Source organism: Tympanuchus pallidicinctus, unplaced genomic scaffold (genome assembly GCF_026119805.1).
Source record: "Tympanuchus pallidicinctus isolate F22 unplaced genomic scaffold, pur_lepc_1.0 scaffold10, whole genome shotgun sequence".
Taxonomy (NCBI): Eukaryota; Metazoa; Chordata; class Aves; order Galliformes; family Phasianidae; genus Tympanuchus; species Tympanuchus pallidicinctus.
Window position 1 is genome coordinate 22,276,405 of NW_026294619.1, and position 13,010 is coordinate 22,289,414.

The 13,010-nt window shown below is 34.7% G+C and overlaps 1 long non-coding RNA gene across 3 annotated transcripts in view; it reads left to right on the forward strand.

Annotated features, from left to right (window-relative positions):
* The first annotated feature begins 12,756 nt into the window (after positions 1–12,756).
* Positions 12,757–13,010, forward strand: part of LOC128072975 (uncharacterized) — a 243,766-nt gene continuing 243,512 nt past the window's right edge. For all 3 annotated transcript variants that reach the window (XR_008202555.1, XR_008202556.1, XR_008202557.1), the window contains exon 1: positions 12,757–12,851. This is a non-coding gene — a long non-coding RNA (uncharacterized LOC128072975). The remainder of the gene's footprint in view (positions 12,852–13,010) is intronic.

The window sequence follows — 13,010 nt, forward strand, 5'->3', positions numbered from 1 at the left end:
TCAGTACAGTGAGGATGAGTAAATGCATTTAATAGAGTGTATGGAATTTCACTTCTGAGGAATCTGAAAACACTATGTAGTACAAGAGTTCTTCAACTCATCTATTTTCATAGATCATGTAAACAGCCTGTTATCAATTTCTCAGCATTTTTTCCTTGAATTAAATGAGCTTAATTCTCATTATATGTTTAGCCTTGGCAAAAGTAAAAGGAAAAAATAAAAGAAAGAATTTGACACATCTTTCTGCACTTTTAGGTTCAATTTTCTGTAGGCTATTTGCATTAATGTGCATTCCAAATTTGAAAACAAAAAATATGAAAGGATAGCTGTTAATTTTAAATCTCAGTTAAGCATATTCCTCATAATATCTTCAGTTATATATTGGAAAATGTGTAGGAAGGGAAGAAAACAAGTATAAAATTTTGCAGGAAGGTTTGTAGGTGAGTTATCTATATATATGTATGTATGTATGTATGTATGTATCTATCTATCTATCTATCTATCTATCTATCTATCTATCTATCTATCTATTTTTCCCCGAAGAAAGAGTAGTCTGAACAGACTGGACTGTGTAATCTTACATCACATATCATCACTTAACGTAATAAATTTCATAAGTAGTTCACCTAAAAAATTCATTTTAAAGGAGTTAAGATTGTCACGCTCCAATTTCTAGGAGGGAGAGGAGGTTCTTTTGTAATCTATATACCCGGCGTGAGATTAAGAAGCAACGGTTCCAATGTTGGTCCAACCAGTTTATTACAAATCTTAATCAGGGAAATGGGGAAGGGGAGGACGGACACTGTTATGATTAGGGCAATGGGGAAGGGAAGGAGGGCGATAGAAAAGGTAGAAAAGAAGAGGCAAGGAGTCTTTATAGGCAGCAAGAGGGACATAGTCACCACCATGGATCCAGCGAGGTTCATAGTTCAGTCTTTGATCTTCAGTAGCGGTGGATCGTCAGGCGGAGTTGTCCTGTTGACAACGACGACGAAACACGACGAGAGATGACCATGGTGATGATGGCCCCTCTTCAATAGTTTCAGAGTGGTCGAGTCAGCTGTCTTTGGAGTGACAGCTCAAATCCAAAGTGGTTGAGTCAGCTCTCCTTTGAGTGGCAGCTTCTGGCTCTGGGATCTCAGCAGGAAACTCCTTTGCTCTTATCTTCCTGGCCTTGCCAGCAGATAAGAGGGAGCAGGGAGGCACCAACTTGTATCTTGCCTTCGCAGGATACAATGGCATTGTCCCCCAGTCTTCCCTAGCAAACAGGAGTTATTTGGTAACAGGCTAGATCTTTTGCCAGTAAACAGTCCTGAGCACTGTCTTCCGAAGGCAAACAGTTCCAAAGATGTAAAATTGTCCACACAGCGATGTTGATTGCCACACAACATCCATCACTTGCCTCCTCAACAAAATACCTAAGGAAGCAAACTTTGAGCCAAAAAAACAAAGAAAGATTCTCACGAAGATTTGTCCCATTCCTGTGCTGCTTTTCTCTACTTCTTCAGTACCCTTAATGAAGAGACAGCCCCACTGCATCAAGGTAAAGATGTATGTTAGGGTTACCAACTGTCTGCATGTGCTGACTCTATCAATCATGAAATGACAGCATGAAAAGCTGAACTTAAGCTCTCTTCTGAACTGGCAAATGAGTCAAGTTTTTTTGTCAGGACAGAATAGTACAGAAAAAAAAAAAGGTTTTTTATGTGACAAAAATAAAGACTGCAGAAACATTAAGTTAGATAGCATTGGGTTGTGCAGAACGAATGGCTTAATCTATTGAGTAACAAGGAGAATGGCTGATTTAAGGACATCCTTAAGTGATGATACTTTAATTTCTGAATTATCTGAAGTTAATATGGAAATTTAAAATCAGTTTGTTTGTTATTGTTTGTTGATTTTCTTTGAAATCAGGCTTCTGAACACAAACATTTCTTTCTAGATTCATAAGAGGATGAGTGCTGTGAAACAGCTGATGAACGGGAAAATCACTGGCCTTCGAAAATCAGTTTTGGAGTAATTGATTTTATTGACTTTCGAAGTAATTTCAGAAACATTTTGATTGAAATATGGGTAAGCCATTTTCTCCAAACCTGTAAGGAGATAAATTCTTTCTTGCTCATTTAACAGAACTATGAAGGTACCTTTTCAAGATTAATCAAGTAGAAGACTGTCCCTAATGCACTTTCAATTTTGATTCTGCAACAAACTTCCATGGAACCTACTGAAATATTAATAGAGCTAAGTAGCCATAATGTTATTGACTTAGGAAGCCAAGACATGCCTGTGCTCTTCCTCCTGGCCAATTCTCCTCTTATAAGGAGATATGGAGGTACCAAAATCACCTCTCATAATGTAGTATCCTCAACTGTTCTAATATGTGTAACAGGTATTTTCTATTACTTCCCACAAGTAATTGAAACATATATTAAAATTTCCACTATTTCTACTGTACAGTTCAAGTTTTGAAGAAAATGGACTATAATAAATGGATCTTTCTTAACAAGTTCTAAATATTGGATGTACATATTCAATATCCCTTATGAATGCATAAGATAATAAATTCACAAGTACTTTGTTTAAACTTCACCTTAATTTAATTTAAACTTCACTGTAGTTAAAACATTTTCTGAAGTAATGGGCTTATTTGCACTTTTACAAATTTGTCAAAACAGAGGTACAAACTTCCTTATTTTGTATGCTGCTGTTTGAAGCTGACAGCTGGTCCAACTCATGAAAGCCACTACAAGTGGTACTGAATTGTACTTATTTCCTTATTTTGTCAAATTGACAGAAAATCATGTCAGTTTTTAACAAGTAGTACTTGTGACATAATGTATTCTGTTCTCTGGAGCTTGCCAATTTTGGTGATAGATTCAGACTGCTCATGAAAACAACTATTAAATTTTTATGTGCCTCCCAGATCATGTTTGCTGCAGAAAATGTTTACCTCCCTATTTCAGCCTGAAAACTTTTACATTCTATTTTAAGCATTGAAGACATCAGCTCAGAATTTTGTCCTACATGCCTAGAAATTAAGCTTTTCAAAATTTGCTTGTACATTTACATATTAAAAGGACAATTTTCTGATTTATGAGAAATATGGACAGAAAGCTACACATTCCAATGGCCAAGAGGCAACTGATGGATTTGAATAGAAAAATAATGACATGAAATCTGATAATACATAACTAAAAAATATCAATCCTATTGCAAAAAAACCCCAAACAAATAAACAAAAACAAACAAAAAACAGAACAAACAAAGAAAACACACCACATCAACCACGGTTTTATGATTTTTCTAGATAAAATAAAAAGTCTTTTCCTTCTTTTCTATTTGCAGATGATGATCAGTTTTATGGTAGGAGATATTAGGAAACCTACAGTGCATTTTGTAAAAAGTATGGAAAACAAATTACCTTAAGATTCTCAAAGAACTGTATGTACTTATAATTTATAAATTATGTAAACTAAAACAGTACTGTGATAACATATATTTCTCTAAACATTTTAGATAACGTGGTAACCCCAGTACTGGTTATTCCTGAATGATTTCCCACTGAACTCACTTGAATTTTCTAGTATTCTATGTACCCTTGAAAATTTAAAAAACAAAACAAAACAAATGATTTTTAAAATGAATCTCGTGTGGGTTACAGGACAAATTGTTTTGCTCAAAGTTGTTTTGAACACTCATACCTCTTGCCTTGACCTTTCTTTCATCATTCAGTTTATTATGATGAACCTTTTGTCTCTCAAAGTGATGCCTCTGAAGAAGAAAAACTCTTGCTTTAAAACTATCCCATGTGGTTTTGATATTAACCACATTCCATATAGATGACCGTAACATTTCAACTTTTGGCTCTGTGTGATATGTAAACGTGATTTATTTGCATTTTAAATGAAGTGGGACTTCATTTCTTGTAATTTTCTGTGTGATTTTACTGTATTTGCTTACATAGCAGTGCATTTTATTATTCTTACATTCTTATTCTGTAAATAATTTTACTTGATATTTGCACTTAAAATTCAATGAAGTTGTGTAGTTCTTCTTACTTTTCTGGAAGTACATACTGGTTCTTTGCTAATGTTTGCACTGATTCTTAGAATCCTCACTGTCTTTTACGTTTATTTTTCTCACAGTGAGGATTATGTATTTTAGACACTGTCTTTGGCTAATGTTTTAGGTTAATCTGTAACACTTCATCATTGCTGTGCCTATAAAGTAAATGCACTGATGAATCTACCCATTCTGGTATAAAACTGAGGTGTTTTTTTTTTCTATTGTGATCCTAGAATATAACATTATGTAAATCATCTTTACTCACAACTAACAAAAATTTGTAGAAACTTAACAGAGAAGACACAATAACAGAGAAGAAACAAAAGGAGTGCTCCCAGGGAGATTGAACCTTGTGTATATTCTACCTTGTGTATATTCTTGCCTGTTTACTTAGATAAAGCTGATGTACACAAAATGAAAATATTAATAGATCTACAGGTTAATCAGAATCCTTTAGTCATTTGAGACAGTGAATGACTCTGCATGCATTCTTAGCTTATACCTGTCATTAAATGCTTCAGTTTAAATCATGTATGGTTATTCTCTGCTGCTAGCCTACAGTATTAAATTAATTCCAGTACAGTCCATTTGAATCACAGGGATTTCACTGTTTTGTTTAGTACCATGTTTCATTACAAACTGTAGATGGAAGGCTACTCTTCAGATAGCTCTTCCCATAACACCAGGACTTTGGAAATGAGAGAATAAGCAATGCATTTTCTGGCATGCCAGTGAGATCTAGCTAGGGAAATGCCATGGACATTTTAATAGTAACAGAATTTAAAGCTTCACTGGTAGCAATTCATTCTACTGGGAACTGTCTAAGCAGCTACTGAAGATGAGCAAAGAATAGGAAAATCTTTCCATTGATTTTGTGCTGTTCAAGAATTGAAATCTGAAAATGTCAAAAATTTCCAGTCTGGAACCTGAAGAAAGAGATGAGCAATAAATCCCCAGTGACCTAGAAGTAATAACATCAAAATATGCTCTGTTTAAAGGAAAAAAAAAAATTATAAGGGAAAAAATGACTTCCACTTGTGGAAGACTAATAAAAAGTACCCAATAGGAGAATCAGTTCATGATTATGAAGATCCTTGAAGATAGAATAAAGATAATGGCTGCATTGCACAGACTCCTACAGAAATTATTTCTTCCAGATAGGAAATCTATTATTACACAGCTCACTTGCTGTTTTCTAAACTATTTCTTCAGTCTCTGACTAACGAAAATGATTTTTAGAATTCCTAATGTTTCTGCCTTGTATTTCCATGATTGTTGTATTTTTAAATGAAAACAAAGTTGATGGCTAGTTTTTATGCAAGTATTATAGTGTGCATCTATTTATGTAGACATGTGCATGTTTATGCTGTTATTGTTTCTATTCATATAGTAGTACAAAGAGACAAATTGCTTTTATTGTGAAACTTATGATTTCAGTTGGAAGGTTCTTTCCAAGTGAACTGTTCTATTACATGTATTTCACTCCAAAAATAATGCTTCCCTATTTATTTCCATGGAATCTGTAGGCACCAAATCTGAACCATATGGTGCTAGAACAGTCCAGCCAAGATTGACAAAGTGCTCCATGGTTTTCAAACTGGAATGGGGGCGTATTTTCATGTTGCAAGAAAAATGTTGTCTTCTCTGGCTTGATTCTGGAAGTTCAAGCCTTCAGTTTAGTCAGCATCGGGTTGCAGTGGTCAAAGATGGTGTTTTTTTCAGGTTCCAGAAAATCTAGGTGGATTATCCTTTTCCTATAGGAAAAGATATTGCACATCAGTATACCTTCTGAGAGATGCATCTTGAACTTTTTCTTTGATGGGAAATTCATATGTCATCATCCATGGACTATCATTTTCACTCCATCACACCATATCCCATCATCAGTAGTGATGCATTTTAGGAAACTGTCACATCCATCTTCCTATTGATTAATTAGATTGCATACAGTGTTCTTTCTGTTCCTGTGTGAGCATTTGTGGGACTCATTTGGCACAAAATTTGTGATTTTCCAACATTGCCACCATTCTTTCCAACACACTAAATCCAGTATTCAGCTCCTTACAGAGTTCTGTGGACATAATAAGCTGATTCGAGTGGATGAGCTGGTAAGATGCTCTTCATTTTGTGGTGTAACAGTTGTGTGGAGTGTGGCTTGTTTACCATGTCACAATCACCACTGTTGAAATGCACCAGCCACTGCCTCACTGTGCTCACATTCATTGTTTGATCTCCATAAATATTCAGTAAGTGCTATTGAATGTCAATGAGTCCCATTTTTTCTGCACGGAGGAATTCAATGACACACTTTTGCTTCATGTGCACTTGCGTGTCAAATACCATTTTGTCAGACTGTATCTCTGTTGCCATCTGTTGCACAGCAACAAAATGTCATGGAATGCTGACAGAAAGGTTCAGCCTCTACTTCCATAGCATCTATATCTGCCTCTGTCATAGCAGGCTTACACAGTAAAATAGGAAGCATTAGTTTTGGAGCTCCTCTCCTCTCCTCTCCTCTCCTCTCCTCTCCTCTCCTCTCCTCTCCTCTCCTCTCCTCTCCTCTCCTCTCCTCTCCTCTCCTCTCCTCTCCTCTCCTCTCCTCTCCTCTCCTCTCCTCTCCTCTCCTCTCCTCTCCTCTCCTCTCCTCTCCTCTCCTCTCCTCTCCTCTCCTCTCACATTCTATGAAATTATTAAAAACATTAAAAACAAATAAAGAAAAAAATATAACAATATATTGTTGAAGGCTGACTTACTCTATTATTTCTAAGCTTGGTAATTATGGAGTAAATGTTGTAAGATCCTAAGTGCACATACTAGCAGTATGGAAGTTTTCTTAGTTCTAAGTTGGTTTATTAGGAGTAAAGGTTACTGGAAATAGAACATCTCTTTTGAACTTTACTGTGACTATTTAGAGAGCACATTGAAAACCATTTCAAGTCAATCTTAGTGTACTTTTACTTATATTTTTAAGTTACGGTTTCCTATTTTAATCTACTAAAATTACACTGATTTTTAAGTGATAGTAAAAATATTGTTTCAGCTAATTTTGTTTTCCAATTGGCATTAAATGATGTAAGGGTCACATCATTTGAAATAGTATGATCTCTGTAAAGAAACACGGACTTAGCTAAACAAAGATTAGCATCACCTTCTTTGTACATCTTAATTACATTGCATAGTATATGATACCATTTATTTATGGCCAGAGAGGGTTTTTTGAATGCACTTCCCTAGAAATAAACATATGAGAAAATGGGCATGTGTAGATCTGAGTTCCTTGAAATACAGTGGGGCAGGTTCATTGCTAAAACAGATTTCTCATTATCTACCAAGTCAACTATTTCGCAGATATCATATATTGGGTTTTTTCCTCACAAATGCTATGACTGTAAATACTTGCACATAGAGCATTAAAGGGGATATGCTACCAAAATAATAGTTCAGATTTTCTAGCAAGATTATTGTGGTCTCATTTCAGATACAGAGTAACTGTTTCACTCATTGGAATTTCTTCTTTCTCAGGAAGTCTGCTGCTCACAAATGAGCTGCTTTAGCTGCCTTTTATTCTGTATTTCTGTCTCTAGTGATCATATCCATCCCTATCCAGTATCATGGCAGGCAAAGCAGCATCTGTATGTAGAACAGCTGCAACTCATTCTTTGTAGTAGACTACTTGCAAGGTATAGCCAAACAACTTCCACCACTGTGAATATTCATTCTATTTCTATACATACAAACTGTTAATTGTGTTTCGGTTTAACTGTATTTAAAATGGAAGCGAATTTGTAGATAGATTTTTTACTCTTGCTTCTCTGCAGTTCTGATCTCAGTGTCTCCTCTGCCCTAGATACTCCAACTCACTGCCTTTATCTCCAATTGTCAAAAGAGAACTTCCTAGAACAGCAAAATGCCTTAAATGCCCAAGTCTGATCAGATCTTAGCAGGCTGTTTAAGTTGCTCTCTTGAGCTGTTCGGTCTCAAACATTGAAGTGATGGCAGAAAGGAAACTAAGGGGAAGAAAACTCTCATACACTTGCATCTTGCTTTTAGACCTAGTTATTTATAAGCTAATGCATTTTTCTGTACTTACAGAGTCATTTTTATGCCCCATCACTGCTGGGTACTGTTTTTTGTTTTGTTTTGTTTGTTTGTTTGTTTACCTAAGCACATGAGGAATACTTCTACTCTGTAAAAATATTCACGCTGATATGTAAACATAGATATTTGCTATTTATAAATACTCTTTCCTAATATTTCATCAAACTGGCAAACATAAAGAAAACAACATGATTTTGACACATCAAATGCAATGACAATGAAGCAACAATGGATAAGCTGATGACCTGCATTCAAAGTAAATTTGTTCAAGCCATTATGAACAGCAGTTACATTAATAAATATTGGTTTTGTCAGGAGAGAAATGAATGAAAATAGTCAGAATTTAAAATAGATGGATTAGCTTTAGTTTATAGAGAAGAATGAGTGAATATTAGTTAAGACTTGTTTCCCATTATCTAAAAAGAGATTAGGAAGAGCTGAGAGGCTGAGAAATCTCCATTCTTGCTTTTTCCATACTTGTCTTGAAAAAGCTGTGGCTCACCTAACCTACTGCCTGCAATAGTCTTTCTTTGAGCTGGACTAAATGGCCCATAGAAAACCCTTTCAGCCAACATTTTTGTAATCTTATTTATATTATTCAATTTTATTCAGTATTATTGCTACTATTTATAATAATTATTGCTCTTCCTATTATGACTTTCCAAGGCAACCTGGCAAAGAGAGATGTCCGAACTGCAGCATGCTTCTGCCAAACCTTCTAATGAAGCATGTTTCATTCTAATTTCTGTATTAAAATGATGCTGAAGGATACAGACATGATGGCTAGTTGTATCACTGTGAGGGAGATTTTCTTTCATCAGATAATCTTGGAGTTTAAGAACTATAATGAAAATTTACCTTAATTTCCAGGACAGTATCCAAATGAGTTTCAGGCAGAAATTAGATTTATGTAATTTAAATGCATATCTTTTATGCTGAAGAATTGTAGTTTATGCATTGAAATACTTGTTTTGGTTCAACTTCAGCAGGCAGCTTAGCAACACACAGCCACTCATTCACTTTCAAGTGGAATGATGGAGAAAGTAGAAAAGGAAAAAGTACGAAAGACCCTATGAAGAAAATTACCTCTGTCCCAACTAAAACCATGGCAATACTTAAATGTATAAAGTTGCAGAATTAAAGCAATTTCCCAAAACCTAGGGTATAACTTTATATTATATAGTAATTAAGTTTTCTCCCAAACCTGAAATCTTCCTTCCCCCAAACTAACATAAAGATCAGAGGTCAAGATATAATTCTAAATGAAGATCTGGAATACGTTAGAATGTATATAAGAATGATTAAAGCAAATGTAGCCAAAACATTGAAAATTATAGTCCTGTATTCTCTCAATTCAATTCTAATATTTGGTGTTGTACTTTAGTAAACTAGCTGAGAAGTTTCTCTATGCCTGACTCCAAACCAAATTCTGATATACAGTATTTGCTATAAGTGAAATACACCAAGCATATAACTAATCATATGTCCCTGGAAGGGCTTGCTAGCCTGTGAAATCTCAGTGCTGTAGTCAGAGAAATAGATGTGATTTCTCTTTAAAATAGCTTGAAGCGTATGGTACCTGAATCATCTGCCCTGAGCTGCCAGGTGTATTTTCTCTTTAACTTTTCTTTAATGTAGTGAAGGCCTTCCAGATTGTCACCAAACAACATAATATTGAAGTAACTTGGCACAGGAATCCACAAAAACACAGATGTGTCCGTATTGAGAAATGTCCCTAATGGTTTCACGTGAAGTATCTGTCAGCTATCAAGTTATTATGTCTAAAAATTGGAATATATTTTACCATGTACCATGTCCATCACTTAAATTAAGCATGTGGATGGAACAACCCAATTCAGTAAGCTAAAGCACTCTCCTTTAAAGGAATCTGTCAAGCTTAATGTGACAGATGTGCAAAAAGGCATAAAATGGTATCAGAAGAGTGACATTTTTTAAGATTACAAAAATGTTCATCAGAAATACATACAAATCTCTCTAAACAAGTGTTTGGGAGTTTCTGGTGTTTCAAGACAAAATAATTCCTTCCTATTCTGGATAAATAGAATATTCATTTTTTTAATATTTGCTGGACAAAATTGTAGACAGCTCTCTCAGTAAAAATGTGTTGAAGTCAAAATGAACTCTCTACACCTTGAGAAGAGCGTTAGTCTCTACTCTTGCTTTATTCTGCCATACTTCAGGGAACGAAGTAGGGAATAGCTCTACTTATCTCTAATGTTGTCAATTGTAGAAGGTACAATAAAAAGAATGGAAAAATCATTTTTCTGTCAGGACCACACTGATAGTGCTATTTTGAATTCAAAGCCATATTGTCACAGTCTTGCTGTATAAATGTCAAGCATCCAAATTCATAATGTATGCATTGCTACTCATAGTCACAGGGAGAAAAGGAGATTAATTCCAAACACAAAGAAGTGTAGAATGATCTATACAGAGGAAAGAGAACACTATGAACTTGAGTCAGTTTTTTAAGGAACTACTGAAACAAGTTACCCTGAATAACTGCCCTGGAATAAAAAAAACATTATAACAATGGAATAAAAAAAAAAAAACATTATAACAATTGTGCAGCACACTATTTAATTTAACATACATACACAGTGTGTGTTTCCTTATGTTCAATCTATATCTCCTTTCTTATAGTTTGAAAGCATTTCCCCTTGTCCTGTCATCACAGACCCTGCTAAAGGGTCTGTCCCCTTCTTTCTCAGAGTTGCCCTTTAGATACTGAAAGGACACTCTCAGGTCACCTCGGAGCCCTCTCTTCTCCAGACTGGACAATCCCAGCTCTCAGCTTGTGTTGAAGTTCAAATCTTTGATTTTTGAGTTTGGAAAAGATACTGCTCAGTTATCAGTGAAAAATCATGTATCTTTTCTTATACGTAACAGTGGCAACTTTATCTCATTTTCAGAGTTGTCAGTGGAAAGTCTAATATATCATTGCGTGAAGCCTCCTGAACTTTATTGAAAAAATTAGAAGAGTTATACAATGGAAAAGGAAAAAAATGCTAGTGATACATAAGCAATTGAATAGTAATTTATTGTATGTTCAGCCACTTGATTTTATTTCAACAGAAGTCAGCAAATGAAGCTTTGTGTTTTGAGCCTTTAAATTGCAAAGCTTATAGAAAATGTTTGCAGTAATCATTAAAGCATTAGTGTTACTACAATAAATTCTTTCTTATTTGTTAATTTAGAGCTCTATTTGCACAGTAGAAGATGCACAATTGTAAGCTCACGAAAGATTTTGTTTTCTTTCTTGAGTGGACTGGACATACACATCAGAAACTTGGAATAGGACAGATACTATTTACCAGAAAACATAAGGCTCTAAAGTTAGAAATGAAGTTTTATGAGAAAGATAATGTAAAGAAGAGAGCACGCCATGAAGGACCGCAGTCTGTGGGTAGGATCAACTCTGAAGTAGGAGAAAAGTGTGAGAAGGAAGGAGTGGAATAGAGAAGCTGTTAAAAGTCTGGCCACAGCTCCTGTTCCCCATCCCCATGAGCTGTTTAGGGTAGGAGAAGAGAAGGAGGAGTAGGGTATAGAGTGATGTTGAGCCCTGGAAGAAGGGAGCGTTGGGGAATGTGTTTTATTTTTCCTCTTTCTTTCTCACCATCCTATTCTATATTCTAATTGGAAATAAATTAAATAATTCATATCCAGGTAAAGACTGTTTCATCCACAGTGGTAACTGGTAATTAATTTCCGTGTCCCTTTCTCAAATTATGAAAGTTTCTCCTCATGTTCTGTAAAGGAGGGGGAGTGTGACAGCATCTGGGTGACTGTCTGGCAGCCAAGAAAAGTCACATCCATGACACCTTTAAAGAAAAATCTGGACCTCAGAATCCACCTCAACATGTTGAGATGGGTCCTCAACATCTTCCCTTTTCTGACTGAGTAAACTGCAGAAAATTCAAACTTATATTCAATTCTCAGTTGAAAGTTCTCTCTTTTAATATAAATTAATATTAAATTAATAATTATAAATTAGTATAAAATTAACATATTTTCATATATAAATTTCAATATAAATTAATATCTGTAGCAATGCCAAAATGTACAGGAGCATGTTTTGTGAGAAATATGGTGCATAAAATTAAATAATAGTTCTTTAGCCTATACACAAAAATACTTGTTTGAATTAGTTGATTAATGACTTAATTTTTCACCATCAGAGCATATTTTATGTTTCAAAACACAGGATTGCTTGAAATATATGATACTTTCCATATAATGAAACACTCATCAATAAAAAATTGATCATCTGTTTTCAGATAGTGTTATACTATCCAAAAATATCCTCAGATATCCTAAAAGCACGAAAGTGTAACTAAAAGTTTCTCATTTATTCACTAACTGACACTAAAAGCAAGAAAAAAGATTCATGCACTGATCAGACCTAAAATTCTGTGCAGAAAATCAAAAGCTAAATGAGCAGCAGTGCAGAAATGCAACAAAGATATTTACTTTGGTTACAATGAAACCTAACATGAATCAGAGAAATGAGATCCAGCCCTGTCATAACATCCAAAATGGACAAAATTTATAAACAGAACCCCACATCACTTGTTTGTTGTTTTTTTGTTTTTTTTTTTTTCCTTTGTTTTTTTTTTTTTTTTTTTTTTTTTTTTTTTTTTTTTTTTTTTTTTTTTTTTTTTTTTCCTGTAAGAAATCTCAATCCTGGAAAAAAATAAAATTAAAAAAAAAAAAAAAAAAAAGATCAGGGGTCTGAGAAAAGGGTGAGGCAATTAAAAAGGAAAGGAAAGCATAAAGGTTTTAGAGCAGAGAGAACTACTATCAACATTTCAAAGGAGTTTATTGAA